Below are 13,953 nucleotides of genomic sequence, written 5' to 3'. Positions count from 1 at the left end.
TGCACCACCGCCTGGTCAGGCCTGAATTGTACATTTTATAAAGGTGAATTCTGTGATGTGTGAATTATAACTCAATTAAAAAAAACTGTAAGGTGATTACTATTATTATCTCTATTTTGCATAAACGAAAACTCAATTTCAGAGACAAGTTATTTTAAGTGGCTGAGTAATGTGTGAAATTTCCCCTTTGTACCTCCAAACTCTTAGTAGTTTTGTGTATTTTCTTTTTGTCCTTTTTTTTGCACTCACGAGTGTGTGTGTGTGATACAAATATAATGTAAATCATGTCATGCTTATTGTGCTACACCTGGCTGGCTGTTTTTATTTTATGTTATATATATATATAAATATGCATATATGTGTGTGTATGTGAATAGAGAAAGAGAATAAAGAAAGGAGTTCCTTGGTATTTCATAGAATAAATGCATCATAATTTATTTAGTCAATTCCCCTATTGATACATATTTTAGCCTATTCATTCTGTAAAGAATGTGTTTATTCTCCAGAGTTCCATCCTTCTCTGCCCACTACTCTTCTCACTTCCACCCACTCTCCTGGATTATCTCTCCTCCACTCTCACATTACCCCCATCCAATGGTACCTACCCAGTATCTTTGTTATACTTAGACAAAAGGGTCTTTCCCTAGACTGTGTACTTGAGAGGTCCCTATATATGCAAACACACAATGTAAATTAATTGAGGACTACACGGCAGCGTTGTCATTCAGAATCCAGCTCTCAGCACAGGTACAGTGTGACCCTGATGTAGCTCAGGTTCCAGGGAAACACTGCTCTATATCTTTTGCCCTATGTCCCCAAAATAAAAGGCAATTGTCTCCAAATTTGTGCTGCCGACATTGAAGATGGATGCTGCTTCTGAGTCTGGAGAGGATTTGAGCAGGTAAGTATTTAGACAATTAACTTGTCAAATCCTTCCTCTCAGACTGCATGAATGTAATTGATTATTGCATAACAAAGTATTTCCCAGTAGTGCTGAACATCTATTTCTTTTTTCTTTCTCTCTCTCTCTTTCTCTCTTTCTTTCTTTCTTTCTTTCTTTCTTTCTTTCTTTCTTTCTTTCTTTCTTTCTTTTTTAGTGAGAGAGACATAGAGACTGACAGAGAGAGGGACAGATAGGGACAGACAGACAGAAAGGGAGAGAGATGAGAAGCATCGATTCTTTGTTGCAGCACCTTAGTTGTTCACTGATTGCTTTCTCATATCTGCCTTGACAGGGAGTGGGGGGCTACAGCAGAACAAGTGACTCCTTGCTTAAGCCAGTGACCTTGGGCTCAAGCCAGCGATCTTGGACTCAAGCCAGCAACCATGAGGTCATGTCTATAATCCCATGCTCAAGCCAGCGCCCCTGTGCTCAAACTGGTGAGCCTGTGTTCAAGGCAGTGACTTCAGGGTTTCAAACCTGGGTCCTCTGCATCCCAGGCCAATACTCTATCCACTGCGCCACTGCCTGGTCAGGCTGAACATCTATTATTTTTTCTTTTTAAAAAAATTTTTCTGGCCCTGGCCGGTTGGCTCAGAGGTAGAGCGTCGGCCTGGCGTGCGGGGGACCCGGGTTCGATTCCCGGCCAGGGCACATAGGAGAAGCGCCCATTTGCTTCCCCCCCTCCTTCCTCTCTGTCTCTCTCTTCCCCTCCCGCAGCCAAGGCTCCATTGGAGCAGAGATGGCCCAGGCGCTGGGGATGGCTCCTTGGCCTCTGCCCCAGGTGCTAGAGTGGCTCTGGTCGAGGCAGAGCAACGCCCCGGAGGGGCAGAGCATCGCCCTCTGGTGAGCAGAGCGACGCCCCTGGTGGGCGTGCCGGGTGGATCCCGGTGGGGCGCATGTGGGAGTCTGTCTGACTGTCTCTCCCCGTTTCCAGCTTCAAAAAAGAAAAAAAAAATTTTTTTTTTCTGAAGTGAGAAGGGGGGAGGCAGAGAGACAGTCTCCTGCATGTGCCCAACCTAAATCCACCCAGCATGCCCACTAGGGGGTGATGCTCTGCCCATCTGGGGCACTGCTCCATTGCAACCAGAGCCATTCTAGTGCCTGAGGCAGAGGCCATGGAACCATCCTCAGCACCTGGGCCAACTTTGCTCCAATGGAGCCTTGGCTGCAGGAGGGAAGGAGAGAGACAGAGAGGAAGGAGAGGGAGAAGGGTGGAGAAGCAGATGGGTGTTTCTCCTGTGTGCCCTGGCCAGGAATTAAACCCAAGACTTCCACACTCCAGGCCAATGCTCTACCACTGAGCCAACCAGCCAGGGCTGAACATCTATTTCTTGATTTTCATGTGATTCTCCTGGTAGTCACACTAGTTGCACAGAATATCAGAGAAACATTTTACAATAGTAAACAATATTATTGTTATGTTTTCTATTGTTTAATATACCATATTATTTGTATATATGTAGGTCTAGGCATAACATATGTAAAGCTATGTAAATAACCAATCTTTTACATTGTCAATCTGATGGACTATGATAAATTGTTTGCCAAGATAGCTGCTAATAATTCTTCCCATTCCTGTTCACTCATGACATTTCTCCCATCCAGAAGTGGAGTCTGCCTGACCAGGCGGTGGATAGAGTGTTGGCCGGAGACACAGAGAACCCAGGTTTGAAACCTCAAGGTTACCAGTTTGAACATGGGCTCATCTGGCTTGACCACGGGCTCAGCAGCTTGAGTACAAGGTTGCTGGCTTGAGTGTGAGATCATAGACATGACCCCATGGTCACTGGCTTGAGCCCAAATGTTGCTGGCTTGAAGCCCAAGGTCGCTGGTTTCAGCAAGGGGTCAATGGTTTGGCTGTAGCCCCCCAAGTCAAGGCACATATGAGAAAGCAATCAATGAACAACTAAGGTAAGGCAATAAAGAACTGATGCTGACCCTGGCTGGTTGGCTCAATGGTAGAGTGTTAGCTGGCATATAGACATCGGGGTTCAATTCCTGGTCAGGGCACATAAGAAAAGTGACCCTCTGCTTCTTTACCCCTTCCCTTCTCCCTTTCTCTCTCTCTCTCTCTCTCTCTCTCTCTCTCTCTCTCTCTCTCTCTCTCCTACAGCCATGGCATGGTTGGAGCAAGTTGGCCCTGGGTGCTAACGATGACTCCATGGCCTCACCTCAGGTGCTAAAATAGCTTAATTGTTGAGCAATGGAGCAACAGCCCCAGATGGGCAGAGCATCACCTGGTAGAGGGCTTGCTGGGGTATCCTGGTGGGAGCACAAGAGGGCATCTGTCTCTGCCTCCCTGCTTCTTACTTAAGAGAATAAAAATGATGTTTTTCATCTCTCTCCTTTCCTGTCTGTCTGTCCTTCTCTCTCTCTCGCTAAAGAAAAAAGAAGAAGAAGAAATGGAGTCTGCCTCAACTAAATGTGATTTCTGCTTTTCCTTGATTCACACCACTTGTGACTCTCCTATAACACCTAACTTACTGTCATGTACTATCTCCCCACTCAATGGAAAGTTTCTTGAGGACAGGTGGGTCACATCTATCAATTTTCCTTTGGAGTCTAGCATGCAGCAAGGCTTATTAAATGGTTCCTTTTCATGGGAACAGGAGTTTGACATCAGTCTCAAGGGCTTTTTGTGTTTATAAGCTGAATTTTGAAAGAATCTTAGAGCTAGAAGATTCAAACCCTAGCTTCTCAAGTCTTTGTGTTACATTAAAACTAAACAAATGAGGCAGCACAGTTTAGCAGGAAAGAGTATGGATTCTACAGCCAGACTGTCTGGGGTTGAGTCCTGGCTCTACCACTTACTAGCTATAATGTGACCTTGAACAGGTTACTTTATTTCTCTCTGCCTCAGTTTCCTCATCTGTGAAATAAGGATAATTACTTTGCCTACCTTAGAGAGTTACTAAGAAAAATAAATGAGTTGATATTTGTATAGCACTTAGCTCAGTGCTTAACACATAATAAATTAATATAATATTTTTAAAAAAAGAAGAGGAGTCTGTTTCTCTCCACTTGAATCAAGGATGACCTTATGACTTGCTTTTAGTAGTAGAACGAAGCAGAGGTGACTGCAAGTTAAGGACCGAGACATTAGACCTGGCAGCTTCTGTGTTCCGACTGGGATCCAGCCACCTATGTTCAGACTACTAAATGATGCGAAACCATATGGAGAAAGAAGTCTCAGCCTCCTAGCCCTCACCTCAAAGGCCTCAGACATGTGAATGAGGTCATCTTAGACCCTCCATGTCAAGCGGGGCCACCACATGACTGCAGTCTCATGAGTGAGCGTGGGAGAGAAGAACCAGCTATTCAATCCACAGAATGGTGAGACATAAAAGATTGTTATGTTAAACCACTAAGTTTTGTTTTGTTTTTTTTTGTATTTTTCTGAAGCTGGAAATGGGGATGCAGTCAGACAGACTCCCTCATGTGCCTGACCAGGATCCACCCGGCACACCCACCAGGGGGCGATGCTCTGCCCATCCGGGGTGTCGCTTTGTCGCGACCAGAGCCACTCTAGCGCCTGGGGCAGAGGCCAAGGAGCCATCCCCAGCGCCCGGGCCATCTTTTGCTCCAATGGAGCCTCGGCTGCGGGAGGGGAAGAGAGAGACAGAGAGGAAGGAGAGGGGGAGGGGTGGAGAAGCAGATGGGCACCTCTCCTGTGTGCCCTGGCCGGGAATCGAACCCGGGACTTCCGCACGCCAGGCCGACGCTCTACCACTGAGCCAACCGGCCAGGGCCTAAACCACTAAGTTTTGAGATGATTTGTTATCAAGCAAAAGATAACTAAAACATAGATGTTGCTATAGTTGCTACTAGTTCTAACTTTATTTTTTTTTATTTTTATTTTTATTTTTTTTTTATTTGCATTTTTCTGAAGCTGGAAACAGGGAGAGACAGTCAGACAGACTCCCGCATGCACCCGACCGGGATCCACCCGGCACGCCCACCATGGGGCGACGCTCTGCCCACCAGGGGGCGATGCTCTGCCCATCCTGGGTGTCGCCATGTCGCGACCAGAGCCACTCTAGCGCCTGAGGCAGAGGCCACAGAGCCATCCCCAGCGCCCGGGTCATCTTTGCTCCAATGGAGCCTTGGCTGCGGGAGGGGAAGAGAGAGACAGAGAGGAAGGCGCGGCGGAGGGGTGGAGAAGCAAATGGGCGCCTCTCCTTTGTGCCCTGGCCGGGAATCGAACCCGGGTCCTCCACATGCTAGGCCAACGCTCTACCGCTGAGCCAACCGGCCAGGGCCTAGTTCTAACTTTATAAAAATAATTAAGATCAGCCTAACCTGTGGTGGCGCAGTGAGATAAAGTGTTGACCTGGAACACTGAGGTCGCCGGTTTGAAACCTTGGGCTTGCCTGGTCAAGGCACATATGGGAGTTGATGCTTCCTGCTCCTCCTCCTTCTCTCTCTCTCTCTCTCTCACTCCTCTCTCTCTAAAAAATCAATAAATAAAATATTAAAAAATAAATAAATAAATAGTTAAGATCTAAATTGTCAGAAAATCAAAACTTTCAACTTTAAGTAATTTTTGTCTAAATTGTTGATACTGGTTAATTATAATTTGTATTTTGCTTTTTAATATTTGTAGTTTTGAATAGTTTAGAAGAAAAAGAACTTAAAATTTTTTACTTTGATTTATTTCTTTAAATTAAAAAAATGTTTTAAAGATTTTATTTGTTGATTTTAGAGAGAGGAGAGAGAGAGAAGGTGGTAGATGAGGAGTGGGAAGCATCAACTCATAATTGCTTTTCCCATATGTCTTGACTGGGCAAGCCCAGGGTTTTGAACCAGTGACTGCAGCATTCCAGGTCGACCCTTTATTCACTGCACCACCACAAGTCAGGCTGATTTATGCTTTTTATGAGAGTGTATTTAAAATATTATGTACTTTGAATAGTTACACTTGTTTTTTAACTTTTGAACAAACACTACTGTTAATTGAATACAAGTTAGGTAGAAATCTTTATTATAACATCATTGAAAAATCTTGCTGAAATGAAAGCATGAAGAATAAATTTCAGGGAAGAAAGAAATAATAATTCGTGAATTATGTGTCTGTTTTATGACCCATCTCAATCACCAACTGATCAACAGAACTCCCAAATTGTCTGCCATTTTGCCAACTTTCAGTCATATGAAAACCATTGCTTTACACATATTACAAAAGTTTTGTCATTAAAACATATTTATCAAGGTAAAAGGAGATAGTGTGTTTTATTTAACAGTGAGTTAGTTTGATTTATAACTTTTAAATATTTAGGTCCTTGGTATGTGGTTATTAGCGCTTTTGCCCCAGGCCCTGCAAATATTAGGGGTAGGCTTGTCACTGTCATGACCATCTGACACATTTATTTATTTATCTACTAGATAGCCCTGCCTATTTACCTATAAGAATTTCAGAATCGGCTTGTCCAAAACTAAATCCATCATCTTGCTCCACTAAACCTCCTTCAGGTGATTTCTGTATGAGTCACCCAAGCTAGAAACCTAGAAATCATCCCTGGTTTCTTCACCCAGTTAACTCTCCCGTAACTTTCTAAATAAGTCTCCAATCTGTCCTCCTCTTTCATTGTTACCACACCTGCTCGAGTTTGGGCTTTGAGAGGCAGTATCACCCAAAGCAGTGCTTCTCAAATGTCCACATGCTTCAGAGTTATCCGGAAGGTTGGACATGTTAAAACACAATTTACTGTCCTTTTTTCCCAGAGTTTCTGATTCACTGGGTCTGGGGTTGGACCTGATAATCTGCATTTCTAACAAATTCCAAGGTGCTGCTGGTCTGGAATGTGCTTTGAGACCTACTCACATAGAGGTCAAATTCAAATTTTATTCCTCTTGTTTACTGTTGACTTTAGGCAAGTTTCCTAGTTTCTCAGTCTATTTCCTGACATATATATATATATAATAGTGATAAACCTTTGAGAGATGAATTCAGTGAGCTAATACAGGTAAAGCACTTAATACAATAAGGGCTTCATACATGGTAGTTACTTAGTCCTTCATCATCTTTCTCCTGAATTTATAGAACCATCCGAGTGATTTGTTTCTATCTCTGACCACAATCTCTTCCTTTCTATTTATGCCTACCCAACAACATTTGAACACATTCAAATCTCTTCCAACTTAAAAAAACCCACAGTTTGGCTTTGATCCATTGCTTCCTCTAGTCACCCCATCTCAACCCCTTCCTTCATATCTAAGCATCTTGAAAGAATTGTTTAGGATTGCTGTCTCTACTTCTTCCGTTATAACTCACTCTTCAGTCCACCATAGTCTGGCCTGTGCTTCCTCAGTCTTCTAAGCCAGATCTCTCTAAAATAACAAATGGCCTCATCTCATTGCCAAATCTCCTGGACAGTTGATCGCTCTATGACATTTAACGCTGCTGACACGTCTTCTGTAGGCGGCAGTTTCAAAAACGGATCCCAGTGATCTCCACCTCCTGGTATTCACACCCTTTTGTAATCCCCCTCCTCTTCTGTATGTGGGCTAAGCCTTGTAACTTTCTTCCAATGAACAGAGTAAGACACAAGTGAGATGAGATGACATAGAACTTCCAAGATTAAGTTATAATAGTCTTATTTGCACTCTGTCTCTGAGTTTTCTTGCGAGATTCAAATGAGAAGGATCTGAGGCCCTCTTCCTAACAGCCCTCTGAAAACGGAATCCTGCCAACAATTGGAACAGTTTGTTAACAGTTTGAAAGAGGATTGTTTCCCAGTCAACCTTTCAGATGAGATTGCAGCCTTGGCTAACACCTTGATCACAGCCTTGTAAGGAACTCTAAAACAGAGGATCCAGCCATGCAGTGCCTGAATTCCTGATGCACAGAAAGAGATAATAAATGTGCTTTGTTTTAAGCCACTAAGATTTGGGGTAATTGTTACACAGTATAGATAACTAATAGATCTGCCTTTTTTTTCAGAGAGAGAGAAAATGACTGGGAGAGAGATAAGAAGCATCAACTTGTAGTTGAGGCACTTTAATTGTTCATTGATTGCTTTTTCATACATGTCTTGATGGGGGGGGCCTCCAGCTGAGCCAGTGACCCTTGCTCAAGCCAGCAACCATGGGGTCATGTGTAAGATCCTATCCTCAAGCCAGTGACTCTGCACTAAAGCTGGTGAGCCCCACTCAAACCAGTGACCTTGGGGTTTTGAACCTGGGTCCTCAGTGTCCCAGGTTGATGCTCTATATACTGTGCCACCACCTGGTCAGGCAGACCCTTCTTCTTCTTTTTTATTTTTATTTTTATTTATTTATTTATTTTTCTGTATTTTTCTGAAGCCGGAAACGGGGAGAGACAGTCAGACAGACTCCCGCATGCGCCCGACCGGGATCCACCCAGCACGCCCACCAGGGGCGACGCTCTGCCCACCAGGGGGCGATGGTCTGCCCCTCCGGGCGTCGCTCTGTTGCGACCAGAGCCACTCTAGCGCCTGGGGCAGAGGCCGAGGAGCCATCCCTAGCGCCCGGGCCATCTTTGCTCCAGTGGAGCCTTGGCTGCGGGAGGGGAAGAGAGAGACAGAGAGGAAGGAGAGGGGGAGGGGTGGAGAAGCAGATGGGCGCTTCTCCTGTGTGCCCTGGCCGGGAATCGAACCCGGGTCCTCCGCACGCTAGGCCGACGCTCTACCGCTGAGCCAACCAGCCAGGGCCTCTTTTTTATTTTTTTAAGTACATTTTATTTAGATTTTTATTTTATTAATTTTTAGAGAGAGAGAGGAGAGACAGAGAGAGAGAAGGGGGGAGGAGCAGGAAGCATCAACTCCCATATGTGCCTTGACCAGGCAAGCCTGCGGTTTTGAACCAGCAACCTCAGTTCCAGGTTGATGCTTTATCCACTGCGCCACCACAGGTCAGGCCAGATCTTCCTTCTTTTTTTTTTTTTTTTTTTTTTTTTTCATCTTTTCTGAAGCTGGAAACAGGGAGAGACAGTCAGACAGACTCCCGCATGCGCCCGACCGGGATCCACCCGGCACGCCCACCAGGGGGCGACGCTCTGCCCACCAGGGGGCGATGCTCTGCCCATCCTGGGCGTCGCCATGTTGCGACCCTCCTGGGTGTCGCCATATTGCGACCAGAGCCACTCTAGCGCCTGGGGCAGAGGCCACAGAGCCATCCCCAGCGCCCGGGCCATCTTTTGCTCCAATGGAGCCTTGGCTGCGGGAGGGGAAGAGAGAGACAGAGAGGAAGGCACGGCGGAGGGGTGGAGAAGCAAATGGGCGCTTCTCCTATGTGCCCTGGCCGGGAATCGAACCCGGGTCCTCCGCACGCTAGGCCGACACTCTACCGCTGAGCCAACCGGCCAGGGCCAGATCTTCCTTCTTAAAATGACTTTCCTGCCTGACCAGGAGGTGGCGCAGTGGATAGAGCGTCGGACTGGGATGCAGAGGACCCGAGTTCAAGACCCCGAGGTTGCCAGCTTGAGCTCATCTAGTCTGAGCAAAAGCCCACCAGCTTGAACCCAAGGTCGCTGGCCCCAGCAAGGGGTTACTCGGTCTGCTGAAAGCCCGCGGTCAAGGCACATATGAGAAAACAATCAATGAACAACTAAGGTGTTGCAATGCGTAATGAAAAACTAATGATTGATGCTTCTCATCTCTCTCCGTTCCTGTCTGTCTGTCCCTGTCTATCCCTCTCTCTGACTCACTCTCTGTCTCTGTAAAAAATAAATAAATTAAAAAAACAAAAAACAAACAAAAACCCCCCGACTTTCCCATGGACTTTCACAGCTCCTGGTTTTCTGAAACTCCACATTTCCTCCTTCTCTCCCTCCTTCATGGGCTCCTCTGATATTTCTGCCTCTCACCTCCCACTGTTTCTTAAGATTCTTCTTTTCTTTCTACATACATTTTCTTATCAGTGTCACGTATTCAAATGCTATCTATAATCCAGTAACCCTGGATTTACATCTCTAACTCTTTTGAGTGTCACATCCAGATATTCAACTAGCTAAAGGTCATTTCCATCTGAACGTTGGTCTAACTAACAGACACAGTCTCAGCATGTCCAAAACTGAATTTGTTAATTTCCTATCAAATCCCTCATCCTCCTATGTTTTCAGCCTCAGGGAGCCACCAGCCACCCAGCTGCTCAAACCAGAAACCTGGAAGTCACCTTTCATTTCTCCTCCTCCTCTTCCTCCCCTCCTCCTCCTCTTTTTCCCCTCCTGTTCCTCTTCCTCTCCTCCTCTTCCTCCTCCTTCCCCTCCTTCTTCTTTTATTTTAGAGAGAGAGAGAAACATCTACTTCTTGTTCCACTTATTTATGCATTCATTGGTTGATTCTTGTATGTGCCATGACCAGAAATCAAGCCCACAACTTTGTTATATTGGGAGAACATTCTAACAAATTGAGCTACCTAGCCAGGGCCACCTTTTATTTATTTATTTATTCAACAGTTATTTATGGAGCGCCTACAATATGCCAAGGGTGCTCTTGGCTTAGGGAGAGTTTATATTCTTGTGAAGAGAGAGATAATGAAAATAATAAGTGGCAGGAGATCTAACTATATCTATATCTCTCTATATATCCATATAGCAATATCATCTATATCTATAACATTAAATGGTATCAGGGAAAAATTGATCAGGTAGAACAATGAGTGTCATGGAAAGGGAATTGTAGTTTTAGATAGTATTGTCAGTATAGACCTCACAAAGAAGACACTTGAAGAAAGCTGTATTAGTATTTGGGAAAAGATCATGTCAGGAAGTGGGGACAGCTAGCTCAAATGCCTTGACCAGAAACTTGACTGGAAGTTTGAGGAACAGCAAGCTGGCCAGTGTGGCTGGAACAGAGAAAGCCAGGGGGAGATTATTAGAGATAAGGTCAGTGAGGTACCCAAGCCCAGCTCATGTACAGCCTTATTGACCATGGTAATGACTTGGGCTTTTAGTCTGAGTACAACAGGGAATCCCTGGGAGGGTTTGGAGTGGAGAAATCATGATCACTATATTTAAAATAGGCTGTAGAGAAATTATTCCTCTTCTTTTTGTCTCTCAGTCTCCAGATCTATTTTTCTCATTAAGCCCTGTTATTTTATCTCTTAAATATACCTTGAACCCATCTACTTCTCTTAGTTTCTTTTTTCATTACCTAAGTCAAGTCAAAAATATCCCTCATTCATTCACTCAACTAATACTTATTGAACAGCTACTATGTTCAGTAAGTCCCAGGTACTATTCCTCTTCTCAATGCTTGGGACACAGCAGTAAAAAGATAGCCTGTGTGGAGCTTACATTTCTCCCTTGGATTTATTGCTTTTAAAAACTTGCCATCTTGCGTGACCTGTGGTGGTACAGTGGATAAAGTGTCAACCTGGGAACGCTGAAGTCACCAGTTCAAAACCCAGGGATTGCCTGGTCAAGGCACATATGGGAGTTCATGCTTCCTGCTCCTCCTGCCTTCTCTCTGTCTCTCTTGCTCTCCCTCCTCTCTTTCTAAAAATGAATAAATAATAATCTAAACTAAACAAAACAACCCCCCCCCAAAAAAACCTTGCCATCTCCCTGGCCTGCGGTGGTGCAGTGGATAGAGTGTCGGCCTTGAAACCCTGAACATACCTGGTCAAGCACATGCGACAAGCAAGCAATGACCAGCTAAAGTGAAGGAACTACAAGTTGAGGTTTCTCACTACCTTTCTCTGTAAAATCAATAAATAAAATCTTAAAAAAAAAAACTTGCTGTCTCTCCTACAATACAATATACAGATGATGTATTATAGAATTGTACACCTGAAACCTATATAATTTTATTAACCAATATCATCTCCATAAATTCAATTTAAAAAACTCAAAAAACTTGACATTTCTTCAGTTATATTATTATTTAATTGGTGTCTTGTTCATTGTATCCTCTCCTCGCCGACATGTAAACCTTGTGAGATCAGGGACATAATTATTTTGTTTACCAACTATATTCTGAGGGGCTAGAACACCAATTTTCATATAATATATGCTCAACAGATACTAGTTGAATGAATAAACAAAGTACTCCAACAACCCCCTCACTGGTGTATTTTAAGTGACTTTTAAATTTTTTTTGGCCTTGACCTACAGGAAAAAGCCCATTTTACATTGTGATCCAGTGGACTCACACATGTGAATACATGGACGTATACATATATAATTAAAAATATTACTATGTGTGGTGCTGTCTAATTATGTATGAAGTTGCCTGTTATTATTATTATTATTCATGTATTGATTTTAGAGAGAGGAAGAGAGAGACAGACAGACAGAAACACCAATCTGTTCCTGTATGTGCGCTGACTGGGATTGAACCAGCAACTTTTGCACTTTGGGCTGACGCTCTAACCAACCAAGCTAGCTGGTCAGGGCTGCCTAATATTATTTATTCTATCCTAGTAAGTTTCATTAAAAGAACTCTGCCAGTTACAACTTTAAATTTGATTTCAAAATCCACTAATGGGACTTAACCAGAAGTTTGACAAGCACTGCCCTAATGCATCCTCCACAACCAGACAGAGTGTTCTAACTCCGAAGTCTCCTCATGTCACTTCCCTGCATAAAATCCTTCAACGGCAGTCCGTTAGTCTCAGGCAGTCTTTCCTAAATATCAGTCATCTATGGCTGTTCATGTACCAACTATAATGTAATATATTCAATTTTGTCTAATTTCAATCACTTTTGTCACTCAGTCTCATCTTAAGCAATAATTTAAGAGAAATTATATGTTAGATGCATGAATTATATATTTTCCCAGTATGTATTTAATCCATTCACTACCCAAATAAAAAACGTTGGACCATGTACCATATAAAGTCCTCTTGTTTATCATCCAGCCCATTTTGGGGAAACCTGTTCTCGGGATAAAGGTCAGATGTCTCAGTTTAGTCCATGAGGCACTCTGAAGCTTGCTGGTGCTTTCCACTGCAGTCTCATTTTGTTTTTTAACCACTTCCTGCACACAGGTGCCTGAACGCACAGAGTTCTCTTTGGCTTTGGGACGCTGTACAGCCATCTTCTTCCTCTGCCTGGAGCTCCACCAGAACCCCCACTTGCTCAGCTTAAATGTCAGCTTGGGAAAGCGGTCCTGGCTGCGGAGCAGGGCGGGGCACTCCCGCAGGATTCCATGCTTAGCCCTGTCTTGGAGTGTATCCCCCTGAAGTGAAGCAGCTTCTTCACCATGTTTTACTTCAACTGAAGACCACAAGCTCCTTTAGGGGAGGAGGAGTATTTTATTTACCGTAGTATGTCTACTACATATTTAGTACAGTACCAGAAATTTAATAATGATTTGGTTGATGAACAAAAGAACAAATGTGTGTATTTCTCAGGGAAATGAATATTGCTAACACTCAGCACATTGCCTAAAACATACTAGGCATTCAAAGAATATTAAGTGGTTGAAAGAAGTGAGGGTTGATTCTCACCCTAGTGATATTATCTTTTTTTCTTTCTTTTTTTTTGGTGACAGAGACAGAGAGAGACAGAGAGAGGGACAGATAGGCAGGAAGGGAGAGAGATGAGAAGCATCAATTCTTTGTTGCAGCTCCTTAGTCTCCTTAGTTGTTCATTGATTGCTTTCTCATATGTGCCATGGGAGGAGGGGAGGGAGCTTCTGGCAAGCCAGTGATCCCTTGCTCCCTTGCTCAAGTCAGCAACCTTGGTTCAAGCCAGTGACCTTGGGCTCAAGCTGGTGAGCCCCCCCCCCCCCCCCCCCCCCCCCCCCCCCCCCCGCTCAAGCTGTGACCTTAGGGTTTTGAATCTGGGTCCCAGTCTGACGTTCTATCCACTGCGCCACCACCTGGTCAGGCTAGTGATATTATCTTTTAAAAAATTTGAGTATGGTCTCAAATTCTAATGTCGTTGCTCAATGTGACATTATTCTCTTCTCCCTGCCCAAGAAGAGGTCAGAAATTAGGTCAAAATGTATATCTGTGGCTTAAGAGACTTTTGGTTCCTTGATAAACAAGCCTGCCATAGCAAAGGACAGGGTCTGTCTGGAAAGCCACAGCACAATGGGGACATA

Source organism: Saccopteryx bilineata, chromosome 8, assembly GCF_036850765.1.
Source record: "Saccopteryx bilineata isolate mSacBil1 chromosome 8, mSacBil1_pri_phased_curated, whole genome shotgun sequence".
Classification (NCBI taxonomy): Eukaryota; Metazoa; Chordata; class Mammalia; order Chiroptera; family Emballonuridae; genus Saccopteryx; species Saccopteryx bilineata.
Note: the sequence above shows the minus strand (reverse complement) of the source record.